Here is a 22504-nt window from a genome sequence, read left to right on the forward strand (position 1 = left end):
CTTAATCATATGTATGCCGAGGGAGTGGGGCAACCCACACTGGGGTGGAGGGGCCCTGGGTCCAAATAATTGTATAATACCCTAATACAGTGGCAATTTTTTAGACTGTTATCATACTATGGAATTTCTTACCATTTCAACCCAATTTCATAGCATACATTTTCCCGTCCAGTTAAATGTGCCAAGTTCGGACTCTGCAGATCACTGGGCTAAGAGGAACGCAAACTTGGCTCTCCTGCTGTTAAGGAACTACAAGTCCAACAATGCATTTGCCTTTATGAATCATGACTGTGGCTGTCAGACTTCTGCAAAGCATTGTGGGATTTGTAGTTCCTTAAACTACAACTACAGGAGAACTGTAGTTGAAGGTATATAGAAGCTGCCATATTTACTTCCTTTTTAATAAATTCTAGTTGCCTGGCTTCCCTGCTAATCCTCTGCCTCTAATACTTTTAGCCATAGACCCTGAACAAGCATGCAGCAGATCAGTTGTTTCTGTTTATTTTTTTAGCTCCTGCTTGAACCTTCCCTTTAAAAGGACAACTGAAGTGAAAAGAATATGGAGGCTGCCATATTATTATTTTTTAAATACCAGTTGCCTGGCAGCCCTTATGATCTGTTTGACTGCAGTAGTCAAACACTTCAGCACTGACTCTTGAGATCCTCCACCAAAAACACCACTAAGATCATAGATACTTTTACCAGAAATCCATAGACCTTAATTACAGGGTCTATATATAGCTTCTATGGGCCTTTAGCTGGCATCCCTCCTGCTGGCCTCCCTCTTGCCACACCATATCCACCTTCACTCAGAATGATAGATTCACCATGGATTTGAAGTTTAAAATAGATAGGGAATAGCATAGCTCCCAACTGTCCAGGCGAGGACTGGCCAGGGGGGGAAGGGGGGTGATTGCCCCCCAGGCCGCCTTTCATTCAGTCATTTAGGGCCGGTCCAATGCCTGGTGTATTCAGGTTTGTTGTAAGGCAATGTGAAACAACATACACACGGACTACAACTGTCGCCGCAACCACGTGGACCGCGCGCGTTGCGGCGACAGGTCGTCCATGTGTATGGTGCGCGCGCCCCGAACCGTCGCTACTCAGAGCTGTCGCCGGGCGATTGGCGCCGCCGCAACTTTGCCGCTAGTCCGCGTGTGTATGCGGACTAGTGACAGCAACCCATACGCAATACACGGAGCTTCCGGCGGGGGGGGACGTCGGCGACAGCTTCCGTCGCATCACTAATCCCTCTTCCGCCGTGTGTATGCGGAGGGACCTGGCGATGAGCTGTCGCCGATCTGTCGCGTACACGCTCCCGTGTGCTAGCGACCAGCTACATTTGTAGCTTGTGTGTACCCACCATAGAGACTAGCTGATAAAAGTGAAATTAGAGGCCAGGCAAGCTGGTAAATATACACAGCATGATGCAGAGCTTGCCTGGAGGGTCCATGGTCAAAAATCTGTCTGGTCTCTCCCCATTGTTATGACTGCATGTGTGGATAAGGTGTTAAACAAGTTGAAAAGTTTTTGACAGTCCCTAGACTCCAGGAGGGCTGCTTTCTGACTTGTGTGAGAGACTGGCAGGGACAGGAGTCCTATTACAGGCAAGTAGTCTCTGTCTAATGTGGGACTGCAATACAGATAGGGCTTGATTCACAAAAGAGTGCTAACTGTTAGCACGGCCGTTTGCATGCGATCGTGAATTTTTGCTTGCAAATGTGAATTTTCACGTGAAATCGTTATCGTTTCCACGTGCAAACGATTACGATTTCGCACGAAAATGGGCGTGCTAACAGTTAGCACTCTTTTGGGAATCAAAATTCTTGCAGGGGTCCCGGGGACTTGTAGTTACACCCCTGATATGCGCATTTCTGAGTGATTTTACAGCGATTGCAATTTTACCATGATTTTAATGTAAATCAATGGGAGCGTTTTTAAAAAAGCTAAAAGTGCTCAGAAAAGCGCATATAGTGTATCTGAGCCCTTAGTATTTGTACGCTGCAGGTGAGTTGGGCACTGGGAGCGCCGAATGACGGCTCTTCCTGTTGCCACTAAACTCCCTGGTGCTGCTCCCTAGCGTTCTGGACGAGCTGAGCTCGTCCAGAGACGCCGGAGGTCACCGCTCAGGCCTTGCTGGGCCAATTTGAATAATTTTTTTTTTAAACACGCAGCAAGCACTATGCTTGCTGCATGTCCTACCCGCTCGCCGCTGATCCGCCGCGAAACAGGCCCCGCCACCCCCAAGACCCAGTGCGCTGCCTGGCCAATCAGTGCCAGGCAGCGCTGAGGGGTGGATCGGGACTCCCTGTAATGTCACAACGTTCGTCGCCATGGCGATGGGGGAAGCCCTGAAGGAAATCCCGTTCAGAACGGGATTTCCGGACGGGTCTTTGCGGCGATCGGAGGGGTGGGAGGGAGGAAGCAGGGAGGGGGTAATCATGTAGCTAGCGCTAGACTAGCTACATGATCAAAAAAAAATATGCACAAAAAAACGTTCGAGCCACGGGAATCAGAACACCAGGCAGGTTAAATACTATTCCCCCTCTGAGTCATTGTAACTCGGAAGGAGGTGTAATTTGGGGTACGCTTATCACCTAAGCCCCGAATTACCCTTACGTGCCCCGCGCAGCTTGTTATTGCTGCTATGGGGCTCCTGGTTTGGGTAACCGGTGCTGAGCGCCGTGCCCCAAAACCACCTGCTTTGCCTTCTCTTTGTATTCTTGTTATTAGAAACCATAACCTAAAGCTGGCCATACATACATCAATTGTTACTGACAGATTCTTTCACTATGATCGAATCATAATGAGTTTTCCACCTGTCAGTACTGAGTATGGATGTGGCCTGTAGGGTTTTATACTATAGTAAAGTGGGTCGTGGGCAGGCAAAGATGCACTACACTGACCACCAATAAAAAGCAGGTAAGCAAGGCATGAATGTTGGGGGGGGAGAAGGGGAGTGAAAAAAAGTGATGGAAGGAAGGAGGGGTACTGAAACTTTGGAAATTAGCTTTAGCGAGGCAGGGAATATGGTGCCAGGAGGGAGGTCAGTAAAGATGTTACCTGACTGAGGGAGATGGTGGTCTGGTAAAGGGGGAGGGGACATTCGAGATGGAAGAGGGGCTTGTTTGAGGGATTAGTAGAGATTTTGGTGAGAGAAAGGACATAAGTGTGGGGGGGAGGGAGGAATGAGCCTTGGGGAATTAAAGTGGCCATACATCTGTTGACTTGACAGACGATCAACTGTTTGATATTATCGAATAGGAAAAAAAAAGTTGGTGGAAATTGGTTGAATGTATCTATCTAATATGTTGGGAAATTTTGGGCCAATGTGGTTGTCAGGTACGATAATCACGGCGTGCGATAACCACGAATCTTAGACACGACGTAAACCCTGGCCGTTGTTCCTCAAAATGTATTATGTGCCCCCGGTGCCTGTACTTTACCCATCACACTGTCCCTAGAGTGTCCTTGCTGTATTTCCGCATTGGCGCTCCACGTGACTACTGGCATATACGACGTGGGGTGCGTGTGTGACGTCATTTGGTCTGGGGCTGCCATGATAATGGGCCTCTAGTTTGTTTTTCCTCCAGGCCGAAAGGTCCCAGTCCTCCCCTGCAACTGTCCCTCTTTTTATTCCCATTCTTTAAATTGATATATTACTAAATTTAAAATTGTTAATATGAAGGTAAATGAACCGGCAGTGCTTGCGGCAGTGGTGAGCAGGCGTTGGCTCGGTAGCACACCTCCTTAAACACGTGGCCGGAAGCGCTCTGCGAATTTACTCTACGTAGTCATGACTAGAGATGGCCCGAATGGTTCGACCACGAACTTATTCACGAGTTTGACCCGCCCCCTATACTACATCATTAGGCTCAACTTTGACCCTCAACATCACAGTCAGCAGACACAGGGCAGCCAATAAGGCTACACTCCTTCCTGGAGCCCCCCCTTATATAAGGCAGCTGCGTCGGCCATTATTTCACTCGGCGTGGCTGCAGTAATTAGAGAAGGGAGAGGAACCTGCTGTAGACATAGGGAAAGCTTAGTTAGGCTGTTGTTAGGCTTGTTAGCTTGCTCCTTGCTGATACTTATTTCTAAGAAGCACCCCAAAACAGCTCTTTTGAGAGCTAATGTTCTTTTGTTGTGTTTTTTTTTTTTTGTGTGTGTGTGTGGCCCACTGACACTTGCATGTACAGCCCTGTCAGTCGCAGCTGGCCCTTGGTAATTGCTATACTGTGCAAGGCCCAGCACATTCAGTGACTACCTTTTCACTGCACCTGTGTGGGACAGCTGCATATTTGTAATACCAGTCACTGCATAACTGTTCATGTTTACTGCACCTGAGTGACAGCACGCAGTGTTATATATACCAGTCACTGCATACCTGTTCATGGTACCTGTGTGTGTGACAGCTGCACATTTGTAATACTAGGTTCGGTAGGGTTAAGAGACGCCCGGGCAAGGTGATGATATAAGTACAGTCTATATGACCCCACACTCCTCTATACTACAATACTAGTCCAGCCCGGCCCCCCTCCCAGATCCTTCCCCTCTGTGAACCCAAATACCCCCCCCCTCTTATATTACCCACCCCACACCCACAGCATAGGAGATAATCTTTCTCCTCTCTCTGCCAACATACAGCAGGAGAAAGATAATCAGATTTATCCCCTATTTTACACATTGGCAATATACCATCAGGAAGATCTATGCGCATAATTAACTCTATGCCCACCTGGGGTACACACACTTGTGTGTGCATATATATATATATACAGTGGTTTGCAAAAGTATTCGGCCCCCTTGAAGTTTTCCACATTTTGTCATATTACTGCCACAAACCTGAATAAATTTTATTGGAATTCCACGTGAAAACACAAAGTGGTGTACACGTGAGAAGTGGAACAAAAATCATACAGTACATGATTCCAAACATTTTTTACAAATCAATAACTGCAAAGTGGGGTGTGCGTAACTATTCAGCAGCCCTTCCTGCTGGAAGGTGAACCTCCGCCCCAGTCTCAAGATCATGATACTGCCACCACCATATTTGGCAGTGGGGATGGTGTGTTCAGAGTGATGTGCAGTGTTAGTTTTCCGCCACACATAGTGTTTTGCATTTTGATCAAAAAGTTACATTTTGGTCTCATCTGACCAGAGCACATTCTTCCACATGTTTGCTGTGTGTCCCCCACATGGCTTGTGGAAAACGGGACATCTTATGCTTTTCTGTTAACAATGGCTTTCTTCTTGCCATGTTCAACACTGGGATCGCAAAAGGCAAATTACAATCGCCTATGGAATGTGATTGCATTTTTACCAAGCAAATGTGGCTCCATGTTGCAGTGATTGCATTTTTCGAGTCTCATTCCAGAGAATGAGAATTGCACTCTAACTGCCACCAACATGTTGCATGCAGTGCACCTTTGCTACATATGCACACCGCAGGCACTGCAAGGATTTACCACAGTGCATTGTTGGATACCGGCTATCAGCAAACAGCAAAAACGCGCCCCAACAAAAGCACACCAAGTGTGAACTGGCCCTAGAGAGAATTTGATTAGGGATTACAAATTGTTGCAACCTGCAGTGTAGAACTCAGGGGCATATTTAAAATGATTTAAATATAGCCTCAATTTCTACTTATGGCCTCCTCCTCCCCACAGCCATACCAATCCTCACCAAAAAGTTACAAAGCATAGAAGCGCAAATAAAACAAAAAAGATGCAGGCCAACAATCGTAATTCTGGAAAATACCAATTGCACTAACAAAAACCCGGCAATGCAATTTACATGTTCATCGCCGTGCTGTTGCTATTGGCAAAATGGGCACGATACAATTTTTGAATCGTAACGTGCCTAATACAAAAGGCCTCTAATTAGTTGATCTCCCTCTAAGATAGTTTATTATTTTTTTTTCGGGCAGAGTACTTTGGCTAATCCAATTGGCTAAAAGTAAATCAAGTAAATCGCATTTTGGCCAATAGGATTGTAAGCCGGCCCACCATGGCAAGGTAGACTCTTAGGGCAGGTTGGGGTAAGGGAGTAAGAGAGGTATAGGGGATGGCAGTTTTGAAGAGGGATAAGGGGGATAGATGGTCATCATGGGTACCACTCTTACACCTTCAAGTGTAAAGTCTGGAAACACGACGACCACCTGATAAATAATTGGGATCCAATTGGACCCCTTAGGCCTGGTTCAACATTGGGATCGCAAAAGGCAAACCACAATCGCCTATGGAGTGTGATTGCATTTTTACCAAGCAATTGTGGCTCCATGTTGCAGTGATTGCGTTTTTCGAGTCTCATTCCAGAGAATGAGAATGGCATCATAACTGCCACCGAAATGTTGCATGCAGTGCACCTTTGCGACATATGCACACTGCAGGCACTGCAAGGATTTACCACATTGCTTTGCTGAATACCGGTTATCAGCAAAGAGCAGAAACACTCCCCACCAAAAGCACTCCAAGCACCAACAAATGACTGTGCATGATACAAAGTAAGTAAAAACATGGGGTGTATTGTAATACAGAAAAATGTATATACCAAATATAAACGCACTGGCTCAAAATTCAGACTTGGTAGACAAAGTAATTACAGTGACAAATGTTACATGATGAATAAAACGTATAACGCATTTCAAGACGCAACATGTTGAGAGAGCCTTGTCCTTGTGAGCTTACAATCTATGGGAATTGGGGGGATGGGGTAGTAAACAACATGTATACCAAGAGGTGATGTGGTTTTTGATTTCCTAGTGAGGAGCATAACTTGGCCAGAGGCTGATGTGGGAGTGGCCTAAGTTGGAGTGCGTATGCTTGTATGTATCTATCAAGTGTGATGATTTTTAAGGACCATATACTAGCACAGAGTAATAATTCATAGCAGCAATTCATAGCTGTTGCATGAACTGGAGAATTGTTGCCACCCTGTCATCCTATAAATTCTAACACCAGATTACTATCAAGTGTGACCATGTTTCAGGGCGGTATACAGTCACGCTCTGTCAGTCAGTTGTAAATGGTGGTGAGAAATGACTTTTGGGTACCTCTCCCATTTGTAGAGCTGCAGGACTGTCTTACACGATGTATTCTCTGCAGAATCCGTCACCCGGCCTCCAGTACTGCAGAGTGGCCAGGATCTGCTTTCCTTTCTGTCCTCTTCCCCAATGTGCATCCATACTAGAACAGCAGAGAAAAGCACCACCTGAGAGGGCGTGTGCCAGAGGCTCCCAGCATCCTCTCTCTATACCCAGCTGAGTATTGTAAGGTCATCAGGTAATCCTGACCAGGGCAGTTTCTAGGCAAAAATACACCCAGGGCGGGGGGGGGGGGTGAAAAGTGCCCCCCCCCCACGTGGAGCCAGGTATAGGTGCCCGCAGTATAGGTTAGCAAGGTCTAGTTGCATTCAGTATAGGTAGGCAGCTATAAGTCCCCCCAGTATAGGTAGCCAGGCATAGGTGCCCCAGTATAGGTAGCCAGCTATAGGTCCCTACAGTCAGTGGCGTAGCTAAGGAGCTGTGGGCCCCGATGCAAGTTTTACAATGGGGCCCCCCAAGCAATCAATACATAACAATTGATACGGCGCACCAAAATCTGCCAATGGCAACTACAGTGTCAGAGGTGCAAGAAGAAGATGGGGAACAGTTTGTTAATGATTACCACTATTCATAGTATCTATAGAAGTGATTATTATGAGCACAGGACCAATAGAGAGCTAATACTGTAGTTGAGGAAGGGCCCTTTGGGGCCCCTCTGACTCAAGGGCCCCGATGCGGTCGCTACCTCTGCACCCCCTATTGCTACGCCCCTGCCTACAGTATAGGTTAGCCAGGTAGGTGCCTCCAGTATAGGTATGCAGTATAGATGTCCCGGCATAGGTTAGATAGGCAAGTGTCGCCGCTATAGGTTAGATAGGTAGGTGCCCCCAGTACAGGTTAGCTAGGTGGGTGGCTCCAATATAGGTAGCCAGAATAGTTGCCCCCAGTATAGCTAGCTAGGTAGCTGCCGCCAGTATAGAATAGATAGGTAGGTGCCCGCAGTATAGGCTAGATAGGTAGGTGCCCGCAGTATAGGCTAGATAGGTAGCTGCCCCCAATAAAGGCTAGATAAGTAGGTGCCCCCAGTGCAGGTTAGATAGGTAGGTACCTCAAGTACAGGTTAGATAGGTAGGTGCCCCCAGTTATAGGTTAGATAGGTAGGTATGACAAAAAAGTTAGTCAGGAGCCTCATATACAACGTATCAAAAATATTTTTGTATTCCGAAAGCTTAGTGTGAACAACCCCCCCCCCCCCCCCCCCCCCCTCCCTTTAAAACCATAAAAATGGCTGCAGTTCCCATAGAGGATGTTAGGCCTAGCGCTAGATGAATTTGGAGTGCACTCCAATTATTCAATCATAAACAACAGTTACCAATAGCGTATTTGTTTGGGGGCCCCCTTTATGTGAACTCGGGATGCTATTAATCCTTGTGATGTTCTCTATAGGTATCCGGGTCATGTGCCATATGTCATGGATAGCATATGCTGAATAGACTTCAGCCTCTTACTTTAGCTCCACTTTTTATATGCAGAACATACCCAGCATATTTTCTAAGCAGACCGGCACTCGCCGGGACTCACCTGTCCTTTCTGTATAAGCGTATTATGCTATAATGGCGGGTACTTCCGGCATTAGCAACATCCATATGCCAGGTTCCCTAGCGTGCCACTCGTCTGCCGCCGTCTGTTTATGTGCACCGGCTACTTCTGACGTTTCGGGCGTTTTGAAGCAGGAACTAGGATGCTGGGGGGAGAGAGCGAGGCCGTACACAGAGATCCGTCACATGATCGCAGCCTCACGTGACGCGTTTCACCCGCCGTCTGGTTTCTTCAGACAGGTAGGTACCTGCAATATAGGTTAGATAGGTAGCTGCCCCCAGTTAGGTTAGATAGGTAGGTACCAGCAATATAGGTTAGATAGAAAGCTGACCCCAGTATAGGTTAGATAGGTAGGTACCTGCAATATAGGTTAGATAGGAAGCTGACCCCAGTATAGGTTAGATAGGTAGGTACCTGCAATATAGGTTAGATAGGAAGCTGACCCCAGTATAGGTTAGATAGGTAGGTACCTGCAATATAGGTTAGATAGGTAGTAGAGATGGCCCGAACAGTTCACCGGCAAACGGTTCCAGGCAAACTTTCGGTGGTTCGCGTTTGCCAGCAAAGGCGAACTTTTGCGGAAGTTCAGTTCGCCCCATAGTGCACCATTATGGTCAACTTTGACCCTCTACATCAGTCAGCAGGCACATTGTAGCCAATTAGGCTACACTCTCTCCTGGAGCCACTCTCCCCCTTATAAAAGGCAGGCAGCGCTGGCTATTACACTCACTCGTGTACCTGCAGTAATTAGTGAAGGGACAGCTGCTGGCAGACTCTCATAGTGAAAGATTAGTTAGGCTCTTGTAGGTTTGTTAGCCATATGCGTTTTGTATGCGCTTTTCAATTGCGTTTTATGCTAATCCCTAGGAAGACAACAGGAAGTGGAAATGCATCAAAAAACTATTTTTTAAAATAAAACATATAAAAACGCATGTAAAACGCAAACATAAAAATTGCATACCATTGCGTTCCCATTGACTTTTATTATGTGCGTTTTTTAATATTATGCAAAAAACATGCATTTTAAAAATGCATGTTTGTAAACACATATGCGTTTTATATGCATTTTTTCCTGCGGCCCATCAGCTTCCATTAGCGACAAAAACGCAGCGTTTGTTCTGCAACGTTAGCGTTTCTGCTAAGTGTTCACCTAGCTTGTATGTTCTCTATTCCATATACTTATTCCTCCTATATGCATCCTCTATGTATAACCAGCTGAGTATTGTGAGGTCATCAGGTAATCCCAGCATCCTCTATACCCAGCTGAGTATTGTGAGGTCATCAGGTAATCCCAGCATCCTCTATACCCAGCTGAGTATTGTGAGGTCATCAGGTGGGGAAAAAACAGCTGTAACTGATCAGTCAAGTTTTCATTTGGAAAGACAATTTACAGCATGTCAGGACTATTTGCATGTAATTGATAATGTATTCTGTACTAGGGATTTGATTATATTTACTTCTTTTCATAATTCACACTGATGTAATGCTTCCTGAGTGAGGTTTGTTGGCCTTTTTGTATATATGGACTTTGCTTACCTTTACACACGCACGCACACACCACTCTGTGATCTTTTGTTAGATATTTGACAGGTATATATAGAGCCATCATTTCTGATATCATTTCGTATATCTGCTTACATTACTTTTTCTCTGGCTACTAATAAATATCTATATCTATATATATATATATATATATATATATATATATATATATATATATATCTTTCATTACCATAATTGCTGTATTAAAATCCTTATGTGACTATGATTGTTGTTTAAATAATTAATTACTAAAACATTCCTTCCTTCGGTTTGCGGCATCAGAGCTGCGATCAGCGGCAGAGGAGCCCTGCTCGGCTCGGCGGTCTCTAGGCGAATGCCTCACTCCCGCACCGGAGCTTCCTTAAAGCCACAGAGCGGACCACGTTGAGAACAGACACAGACCCCGCGCGCCGCTGCGCCACACTTGTGCTTCTTCTCCCGCCTCTTCGCGGGGTTTTCAGGCGATCGGCGACCCCAAAATCCGGGACCACCCGCATATCTCCATCTCCGGACTCCCCACCCAAGAACCGAACAGGAATCGCAGAGAAATGCCGGCGCTTTCATGTGGAAATCCCCCGATCCATGGGCGCCCCCTGGCGGTCACAGCGCTAGCGGTGGGGAGACAGCTGTTCGGGGGCAGATTGCGGTGGTGAGAGGGGGCAGAGAGGAGAGATCGCTGCTGGGGGTGGACGAGGGGTCTCTGGCAGACACGTGTAATGTTATTTGGGGCCTCCAGGGGGCGGTGATGGGGAGCTATGAGCAGTGTAGTGTGATTGAAGAAGCACAGAGGCTGTCACGTGACCCCGTCTGTCGGCACTGGAGGTTCAGATGCGGCTCCTCACGTGCAGAGGGGAGGGGCTCTGGCACATCCCCCGACCCCCCCCCCCCCCCCCAATGCCTTTTTTACATACAGCAAAGAAGGATGCAAGAAGCCACGCCCCCGGCGCCGAGAAGCTCCGCCCCCAATCTGGGACACTTTGGAGAGGCAGCTCTGACAGGAATTTGGGAGCAGGTGAGAATGTGCATCCCCCAAAGCAGCACCCACAATGACCCCCCCCCCCCCCCCCCCCGCCAATCACCCTCACTGACCCCTCCTCCCCCCCAGCACCCACAGTAGCTTCTCCTTCATCCACACACCCACACTGACCTCTTCCCCAATCGCCCACACTGACCCCTCCCCCCAGCACCCACAGTAACTTCTTCCTCACCCACCCACACTGACCTCTCCCTCCACCAATCACCCACACTGACCCCTCCCCCCCCCCCCCCAGAACCCACAGTAACTTCTTCCTCACCCACCCACACTGACCTCTCCCTCCACCAATCACCCACACGGACCCCTCACCCCCAGGGGAGGACTGGGACCTTTTGGCCTGGGGGGAAACACAACCTAGAGGCCCTTTCACGGTAGTCCCAGCCCCAATCCATATCTTTCTCGAGCCCAAATGTATATAGTGCACTGCTCATACACTAATTGATTTTCCACAGCAGATTCGATCACTGTGATCAAATCTGCTGGAAACTGATGCTCCATCATTGCTGCTCAATCATATTTTAAATAAATTTTCCAGTGAAATCAAATATTTTGCTTGAAAAGGGGTGGTGGTCTTATGCCCCCCATTGAACTGAGCGACAGCCAGAGTGCCCAGGTTCACTGCTGGGGCGTTGCTAGGATCCTGGAAGATCCTGGGCACCAAGGGAGATGAAGCGTGTGGCGCGCATAGCGCGCCAAAAATGGGCGTGGTTATGCAGCAAGAAAGTGGGAGTGGTCATGGGTGGGGTCAAATGTACATGAACCTAGCAATGGTGTAACTTAAATATGATATATACGCAGTATTTAAAATAGGTAGACTCTTCTCACCTGGCTTCTGTCTTATCCTCAGCTGGCCTGGGCGCTGTGCTCGGCTGGCAGTTATGCTGTGCTAGGTTTGTGGTTATGCTGCAATGATGCAGGCCAAGCTGGCAGTGATGCTGGGCTCAGGGCTGGCTTGCTGGCATGCTGTGAAGCATCCCTGTGTGCCTACCGGCAGTAGGGCCAGATTTGTACCACTATCACCAGCCACCCCATGACAACAGCAGGGTTAGGATAGAGTCATCAGAAGGGGAGGGGGAGGTTAGGGAAACTGATAGATCTGGGTAAAGGCCCATACACACGTCGGATTTCCGCGGACGGGTCATTTGACCGTCCCGTCGTTCGCCTGCTAAATCGGGCGTGTGTACAGACTATCGTTCGTTTGATAAGAGTGAGTTTGAGCGAACTGCCCGGCGGATCGCTCAAATTCACTCTTATCAAACGAACGATAGTCTGTACACACGCCCGATTTCGTGGGCGAACGACGGGACGTTCAAACGACCCGTTGTTCGCGGAAATCCGACGTGTGTATGGGCCTTTAGGCATTTACAAAAAAAAAGGGAGTTAAAGTTAGGTAAAAGAAACATAAAGGCGGTTAGAAAAGATTAAAGGCTAGGCTTTTGGGCAACTTAGGGTGATGCTAGGAATTTGAGAGCAGAATTATCGAAAAGCGGATGAAATTATGTATCAGGTTACGGTTACTGATTACAAGATTACAAAGATTAAATTGACTAAAGTCAGTCAGTGGCAGGACTATGTACTCTGTAAAGTCTGCAGAAGATGTCAGTGCTATTCAGGGCCGGCCTTAGGTTTCACAGCGCCCTGAGCGTAACCAGATTTTGGTGCCCCCCCATTCATCATCTTCACACACGCACGCGCACACACACACACACCTGCCCATGTGCAAGATCCCCTTTAGGTATATAGGCAGAGCCCCCCTTTTGGTGTATATGGGCAGATTTCCCCCTTTAGTGTATAAAAGCAGTTCCCCATTTAGTGTGTGTGTGTGTGTGACACAGGACACAGATTTCACACACACACACACACACACACACACACACACACACACACACACACACACACACACACACCCCAATTACACAATTACACACTCAGATCACACAGACACACACACCCCAATTACACAATTACACACTCAGATCACACAGACGGAGACCACACACACAGACGGAGACCACACACACAGACGCAGACCACACACACAGACGCAGACCACACACACAGACGCAGACCACACACACAGACGCAGACCACACACACAGACGCAGACCACACACACAGACGCAGACCACACACACAGACGCAGACCACACACACAGACGCAGATCACACACACAGACGCAGATCACACACACAAACACACATGCAGGTCACACACAAGCAGATCACACATGGCCTCCCCTCTCGCAGAACGTCTCCCTGGAGTCAAATAAGAGGCGCCTGCTGCACCGCTTCCCTCCCTCCAATTAAAATATCTCCCCCTGGCACACAGCTTCCTTCCCTTCGATAAAACTGTCCCCCAGCGACTTAGCTTCCCTCCCTCCAATAAAAGTGTCTTCCCCACCGCACAGACGAGTTGTTGCTATGTTGTCAAAAACTTTACAGGGGCCCCAGGGTGCACAAGTCGGGGGAAGGGCAGCTGTGTGCAATTGTGTGAGCATTATGTCTTTCGTGTAACACATGCTTTCATAATGTCCCTATTACATGAAGGGCAGCCACAATGCTCACCACTACATATAGTGCAGCTGTGGTGTCTTATTCAATGCAATGAAAGGGGGATGTAAAACAGGAAGAGACTGCAGAGAATCCACAAATAGTCATGACAAATTTTACACACCTCCAGGGGAATGCAGGAGATCTGCAGCCAGTCCCTTATCTGAATGAGGGTCCTGCTCATGTTTGCAGCCTCCTGTACATCTTTTTCACCAGTACATGGTGGTCCCTCTGCCCCTACCCCCCCTCAGTAACAACTATTCCCAGCATGAAGGCAGCTCTCTCTCTTCGTTCCTCAGTCCGTCCAACCCCCATCCCCCTTTCCTGCTGCTTTTGCCATTTGTGTGTGTGTAAGAGGAGGGGGCCATGGTCACTGATGGTAAATTACAGGCAGCTCTCTCTTCCTTCTCCATACACCCCTCCCCTACCCAAGCGTGCAGTGTGGAAGTACAGCAGCATCTCTTACCGTGGATGCAGCTGCCAAGGACTCCACACACTCTGTTTGCTTCCTACTTCAGCAGGGCACCTTCTTTCTTAAATTACATCATGTGCCTGCTGTGCTCTCAAGGAGGGAACCGTGGCCAGGTCGGGTCGGGAGGCAGGACAGAGTGGCAATGCTGCAAAATAAGCTGACACACACAGAGAATGTTCCCCTGCCTGCTGCTGCTGCCTGTCTCCTACTGTCACACATGCGCTCCGGTTAGATTACTCTGCCTAGATTAAATTTTAAAAGGGGCAATGGGAAAGCCTGGGAGCCTCTTCAGACCCTGGGGCATATACCCCATTTACCTTTATTGTAGCCCTCTTTCCGATGTAGAGACCAGATGTAGAGACCAGTGCTGGCAGTGGCTCACCGTCCATCTCGAAAACACCTGCTTTGCTCAGCTCCCGGGCCATTCTTCTGAACTGTGGCTTTAAGGGTCCTCGTTTGATGAGGTCATCAAGCAAAGCCCTTCTAATTCAGAAGAATGCCCCGGAGCTGAACAAAGCAGGTGTTTTCGAGATGGACGGTGAGCCACTGCCAGCACCGATCTCAACATCGGAGGGAGAGGAACTGAGAGGAGCTAAGAGCGGGGGAGCGGGGTGGGGAGCATTAATCAGAGGAAGGGAAGCTGTGCTGCGGGAAAGCACTTATCGGAGGGGGGGAAGCGATGCCTTAAGTGACTCAAGGGGGACGTGCGCCCCCTGGAAGCCGGCGCCCTGAGCGACCGCTCCGGTCGCTCAGGTCAAAGGCCGGCCATGGTGCTATTTATATAAATACATCGTAATAATATGGTAGGACATTAGACTATGGCTATGGTAGGATTAGATTGTGAGCACCTCTGCGGATAGTCAGTGACATGACTAAGTATTCTGTAAAGTGCTACAGAAGTGGTCAGTGCTATATAAATACATAATAATATGGTAGGACGTTAGACTATAGCTATGGTAGGATTAGATTGAGAGCTCTTCTGCGAACAGTCAGTGACATGACTATGTACTCTGTAATGTGCTGCAGAAGATGTCACTGCTATATAAATACATAATACTAATAGGGTAGGACATTAGACTAGGACTATGGTGGGATTAGAGTGTGAGCTCCTCTGAGGACAGCCAGTGACATGACTAAGTATTCTGTAAAGTGCTACAGAAGAAGATGTCACTGTTGTATAAATACATAATAATAATAATATGGTAGGACATTAGGCTATGACTATGGTAGGATTAGAGTGTGAGCTCCTCTGAGGACAAGGAGTCACATTACTATGTATAGGATAAGAGGGGGAGGGAGAGTCTGCTGTAGAGACGTAAATATGGGATATGAAAACCCATGTGGGAGGGAAAGAGAACACGAGATGGAGGGGAAGGGGGGGGGGGGGGGGGGTATGAAAACAGAGGGGGGTGGAGAGACAGAGCAGGAGATGAAAGGGGGAGAAAAAAAAGCAGAAGAATGACAACTTTATCACCAGCCTTCACTGCACATCCTTGCAGTTATAGCGAACTCCTGTCTCCTGCACACAGGATTCAGACGTGCTGTGTATTCACAGCAGTCTCCCTGTGCAATCCAGCCTGACTTCAGCAGCACAAGCTGCACTCTGTCATCTGTGCTGCCAGGAATTCTCTGCGAGGCTTCTGCAGCTGCTCTTCACATTCTCTCCCTGTCAGGCCACAGAGTTAAATATTGCGCCAGGGAGAGAGAGAGAGCAGGACAGCACACAAGCCAATGGACTCCAGCTTACGGAGCCCTCCGATCACATGGTATGAGCGGCTCTGCTTCCTCATTGGCTGCCCGGCCCCATGTGATCTCGGCCGACTGGAAGCATCCGCCCCCTACACTTCTCTGCACTCTGTAGCCATCGCAACAGCAGGGACGCTGCAGATCCGCTGGTATTGTAAATACTACCAGCGGACAGTGGCAGCTGTCTGTGATGACTAATGCTGCCCCACCGGCCCTCCATGTGTGAGCAGGCGGCGGCCCGGGGGGCAAACGCCTCCCATCCCCCCAGGCCAGTCCGCCCCTGCTCACCCCCCCCCCCCCAGAACCCACAGTAACTTCTTCCTCACCCACCCACACTGACCTCTCCCTCCACCAATCACCCACACGGACCCCTCACCCCCCCCCCCCCCCCCACAGTAACTTCTTCCTCACACACCCACACTGACCTCTCCTTCCACCAATCAACCCACGCTGATCCCTCACCCCCCCCCCCCTCCCCCAGAACCCACAGTAACTTCTCCCTCACCCCCCCCCACACACACACTGACCTCTCCCTCCACCAATCACCCACACTGACCCTTCCCCCGCCTCCAGAACCCACAGTAACTTCTCCCTCGTCCACCCCCCACACCCACACTGACCTCTCCCTCCACCATTCACCTACACTGACCCATCACCTCTCACCCCCCCCCCCCCCCCCCACACACACACACACACACACTGACCTCTCCCTCCACCCTCCTTAACCTCTCCATCACCCACAATGACCTTTCCCTCCCAACAGCACCCACACTGACCTCTGCCTCTCCCACCCCCCACACTAACCTCTCCCACCCCCCACAATCCACACTAACCTCTCCCTTCCCTGACAACCACACTGACCTCTCCATTCCCCCACCACTTACACTAACCTCTCCCACCCCACAGAACCCACTCTTACTTCTCCCTGACCCGACATTGGGTATCATTCATAAAGCATTTCCCAGAAGTCTAAAATACCGACAGCTGTGTTTTCCTGCACTGATTCTCCTTACCGACAACACTTATGAATGATACCCAATCACACTGATTGATGAAGTTCCCCCTGTTGGTGTCTTTTGAAGACACCAACAGGGGTTTGTGTCTTGTTACCTCCCTCTTGGCAACCAAACAACAAAAAATCCCCCTCCTCTCTCTTTCTGAGTATACATAAATAATGGACGCTATGCTTGTGGCGCATACCACATTTCAAACATTGAATTGGGTAGGACATGTACGCTATGCTTAGTGCCTCTTACCTGATTGGCTATATCCATATAGCTTTGCATTTACTTATTGTTTGAGTCAAACAGTAACGCCCCTTACTTGGGATGTCTCTGCTCTGCATTTCGTGCTGATTTTCCTGCTGTATTTTCAATATTATTATTTTGTTCATCACTTTATTTACATGTATATTATCCCTTGTGTACCATGATATAATGTTGTTTAATCCTTAATATTGTGTGACACTTTGTGAAAAAACTGTTGTTTTTAATTTAGGGACATTGTAATCAGCCCTGGTAACTATTTGCGTTGCAAGCCGGCATAGCACTTCCTGAAGTGACGCACCTCCGTTTGACGGTGACACACTTCCGGCTGCCGGGCTTGGTTACCCATGTGCGCTTGCCATTGATGGGCATAGACCAGCACACAGCGACATAATGGATGCGCTACAGGGAAGGGAATCACGTGGACTCTTGCGCTCCATGACTCATTTTCAACACAGCTTGGAAGGCAGATATATTTGCGCTCCAGCTGATGACGTTCTTCACTCGGACAGCTTGTCCTATCAGAGCGCTCCATCCACGAAGGTCCCCAGCTCTTAAAGGGATACTTAAGTCAAAAATAAAAAATGATTTTTACTCACCTGGGCATCCCTCAGCCCCCTGAAACTGTATGGTGCCCTCGCAGCCTCGCTCCGATCCTCCTGTCCCCGCCGGCAGCTACTTCCGGGTTCGGCGACAGCCGCTGACAGGCTGGGAACGCGAGTGATTCTCCGAGCCGCTATATCACCCTCTATGTTGCTATAGCGTATAACATATACGCTTTTGCTTCATAGAGGGTGATATAGCAGCTGGGAACGCGGAGAATCACTCGCGTTCCCAGCCTGTCAGCGGCTTTTATTTTTGACTTAAGTATCCCTTTAAGCAACTCCTTTTCTTATGATACACTGCTCCTGAGGAAGTTGTTATCTTTAACCACGACACGTGTGGAGCGTATGGCCCTCATCTGAATGCTGCTATCAATTCCAGGACCCTCCAGTATCGGTATATGTATGTTACAACCCCATAAATAACTTTTGACTTGCATTACTGATCCCTATATGCACTGTTCATGCACTTTTACCTGAACACTCATGTTCTTTGAGCATTATATCTATCCTTATTTCTTAGCACTTTGGTCACTGTTGGGCTTATTACTGTAGCATGTCATTTTCAGGTCTTGACCCGGGTCTGGGATTGCCTTACATTGGGCTCAAACATTGAACCCAATTTTTGACAAATTAAGCAGTTACATGGCTGATTGTTTACATAGGTGGTGAGACACTTCTTATTGATCATTGGTCCGCAATTGATGTATTGTGGTGAGTTGCTGCTTGTTAGCTGTAACTTTTTGAATTATTTTATGTGTTCTTTGCATGGTGTCCAATAAAGATTGTTTACATTTGGAATGGTGGTGCAGCCTGTATTTCCAAGACCTCTTTTTTTCTTTTTTATGGTTAAGGTATGATTCTTTTTGTCCTGGTAGCTGCACACCAGTACTATTGAGGAGTGTGGATTATTTCTATTGCATATCAATCCCAGTCACACAGGGACCAATTGGGCAAAGGTTGAGAACCCTTCCATTAACAGTGTAAGAATGGCTGCAGTTTACATTTTCCCAGTGAATGTTGTATTTGTCTCCGCCCACTTTTTGGCTATGGGGATAAAAAGTATCCTATATGTTATTTCAGGTAATGTACTATGTGTGTGCCAAATTTCATTCAAATTCCTTCAGCCATTTTTGCGTGATCAAGTAACAAACATCCGCACTTCCCCTTTTATAATATTAGTAGGATATGCTGCATTTTATATATGAACTGCATTTTCTATATGGGCTAATGTGCTTCATTTTCTGTATGGGCTAATGTGCTGCAATTCATATATGTTGCTGCTGTTTCTATATGGATTAACCTGCTTATTTTCTATATGGGCTAACATGCTGCATTTTATTAATAGACTGCATTTTGTATATGGGCCAATGTGCTGCATTTTATATATGGACGGCATTTCCTACATGGGCTAACTTGCTGCATTTTCCATATGGGCTAAAGTGCTGCATTTTCTACATGGGCTAATGTGCTGCATTTTATATATGGACGGCATTTCCTACATGGGCTAACGTGCTGCATTTTCTATATGGGCTAAAGTGCTGCATTTTCTATTTGGGCTAAAGTGCTGCATTTTCTACATGGGCTAATGTGCTGCATTTTATTAATGGACTGCATTTTCTACATCGGCTAACAAGCTGCATTTCCTACATGGGCTAACGTACTGCATTTTCCATATGGGCTAAAGTGCTGCATTTCCTACATGGGCTAACGTGCTGCATTTTCCATATGGGCTAAAGTGCTGCATTTTCTATTTGGGCTAACGTGCTGCATTTTCTATATGGGCTAAAGTGCTGCATTTTCTACATGGGCTAATGTGCTGCATTTTATTAATGGACTGCATTTTCTACATCGGCTAACAAGCTGCATTTTCTATATGGGCTAAACGTGCTGCATTTTCCATATGGGCCAATGTGATGCATTTTATATATGGACTGCATTCGGAGCAGTGCTTTTCAGCGCTGCTAGATTTGGGCGCAGCCGGCGCCACCATAGACTATTATAGGAATCACATCACACAGCGCTCAGTGAGTAACGTTGGGGCCGTCAAAAGACGGAGCTGAAGTTGCTTAAAAAAACACAATAATTCGGCCTCCAGCAATTGCTGGAAGCCAAATTATATCATTCCCCCCCTATCCATGGAGGCCTGGAGGGGGGAATAGTAATTAACATGGCCCGGACTTGTGCAGAAGCAGGATCAGCCATGTACTGGCTGTGTCCTGCGCCCAAGCCTACCGGCGCAGATTTCACATGTATGCACTGCATTTTCTATACTGGCTAACGTGCTGCATTTTCTGATATGTGAGATGGGCCCCTGTATTGGGGGAGGGGGGTGGTTAGAAGCTGTGCCCCCACAGCTCTGGAACCCCCTGCAGTCACTGGGGCTGCTCTCTGTGGTTACACCTCTGGTGAACAGTGTGTCCTTTAGCCTTTGCTATAAACAAACACTAGTAACAGAGTATGGTATAGATATTGTGGGGACTGCTTGAGTGTCCTGAACGTAACTGCACAACACTTATAAAGCATATACAGTATTAGAATCTTGCTGCTTAAATACATTGTTCAAGTAGTCTGAAGTGTGTGTCCAGGTGCCCCAAATGTTCCTGGCATTCCCTTCAGCCATTGCACACTTTAGATCAGCATTGTCTGACAGTTATCTTCTATTGTTCTTCCTACACCTCCAGCTCACCCCTTTTCTCCTTCCCTTTCCGTACAACTGAACAGGCTGCTCAGCAGATAGCCCACTAGCCTGTCTATGCAGAAATCATTCCTAAATTACCACAAAACAAGTGCGCTTACCAGATTCTATCAGACCTTAAATACAGGCTCTGAAACAGGGCATCATACGACCAGCGGCCAGTATCTTCCCAGCTGGTCTTCTAATTACTGGGCTAAGATGTCCACGCTCACTCAAATAGTAGTACCCACGGTGGTTGCATGCAAAGAATATATGAGAACTCATCTAAGCGTATCTCTCTTAAAAGCATTTATTTCAGTAAAACTCCCAATAAAGCATTTATTTCAATAAAACTCTACCCGACCGGTTTTACTGTTAAGTTTCATCAGGGGCTAAAAGAGCAAACGGCTGAAACGGCATATTTATACCTTCTAAAACTCATGCCGGTCGGGTGAGGCAGACATTTGGCTGAATGGTGTCCTGTGAGTTATTATGCTGTATATCTTTTTGGGTCCCTGTCACAAGGGCCCTGATGTGAGTGGTTGTTCATTAATGTTTTTTATTGGGAGTTTTATTGCAATAAATGCTTTTAAGAGAGATACGCTTAGATGAGTTCTCATATATTCTTTGCATGCAACCACCGTGGGTACTACTATTTGAGTGAGCGTGGACATCTTAGCCCAGTAATTAGAAGACTAGCTGGGAAGATACTGGCCGCTGGTCGTATGATGCCCTGTTTCAGACCCTGTAATTAAGGTCTGATAGAATCTGGTAAGCGCACTTGTTTTGTGGTGCAATATTGGTGGAGGAATTTGAGAGTAGCGCCGAAGTTATACATCTTATTTATTGGAAGGACACAGAACTGGAGTGTTTTGAACTGTGGCAGCTTATCTCAATGAGAATTTTCTAACTGTTCAGAGTTTATTTATATGATTGCGCTGATATAGTTTCTATATTCCTAAATTACCACCTTGAACTAATGTTTTTATGTGAATGGAGTAATTCATATTTTAATATCAATCAACATTTATAACAGTATTTAACAGTATTTATAAATTAAATGTACTGTTTCCATAACTCCACAGGCCTTTGTCAAATAAGTTCTGGATCGGTGGGATCAAGGAGGATTGAGAAGACTCTGAACTCTCCAGAGGCTTCCCACTACTGAGGTAAGTATTCAATTATCTTTTTTTGCTTCAGGTACCCTTGAAAGGATACATGAGGTGACATAATGAGATACAGTGACTTGCAAAAGTATTTGGCCCCCTTGAAGTTTTTCCCATTTGTCACATTACTGCCAGAAACATGAATCAATTTTATTGGAATTTCACATGAAAGACCAATACAAACTACTGTACACGTGAGAAGTGGAATGAAAATCATATGATTCCAAACATTTTTTACAAAAAAATAACTGCAAAGTGGGGTGTGGGCGTAATTATTCAGCCCCTTTTGGTCTGAGTGCAGTCAGTTGCCCATAGACATTGCCTGATGAGTGCTAATGACTAAATAGAGTGCACCTGTGTGTAATCTAATGTCAGTACAAATACAGCTGCTCTGTGACGGCCTCAGAGGTTGTCTAAGAGAATCTTGGGAGCAACAACACCATGAAGTCCAAAGAACACACCAGACAGGTCAGGGATAAGGTTATTGAGAAATTTAAAGCAGGCTTAGGCTACAAAATGATTTCCAAAGCCTTGAACATCCCACGGAGCATCGTTCAAGCGATCATTCAGAAATGGAAGGAGTATGGCACAACTGTAAACCTACCAAGACAAGGCCGTCCACCTAAACTCACAGGCCAAACAAGGAGAGCGCTGATCAGAAATGCAATCAAGAGGCCCATGGTGACTCTGGACGAGCTGCAGAGATCTATAGCTCAGGTGGGGGAATCTGTCCATAGGACAACTATTAGTCGTGCACTGCACACAGTTGGCCTTAATGGAAGAGTGGGGGTGCTTCTCTTCAGC

General features: G+C 47.2%; 1 long non-coding RNA gene across 1 annotated transcript in view; it reads left to right on the plus strand.

Moving 5' to 3' along the window:
• The first annotated feature begins 11161 nt into the window (after nucleotides 1–11161).
• LOC137537328 (uncharacterized) overlaps nucleotides 11162–22504 on the plus strand; it is a 93642-nt gene continuing 82299 nt past the window's right edge. Inside the window, exons 1-2 of the long non-coding RNA XR_011024595.1 lie at nucleotides 11162–11198; nucleotides 21620–21703. This is a non-coding gene — a long non-coding RNA (uncharacterized lncRNA). The remainder of the gene's footprint in view (nucleotides 11199–21619; nucleotides 21704–22504) is intronic.

Source organism: Hyperolius riggenbachi, chromosome 10, assembly GCF_040937935.1.
Source record: "Hyperolius riggenbachi isolate aHypRig1 chromosome 10, aHypRig1.pri, whole genome shotgun sequence".
Lineage (NCBI taxonomy): Eukaryota > Metazoa > Chordata > Amphibia > Anura > Hyperoliidae > Hyperolius > Hyperolius riggenbachi.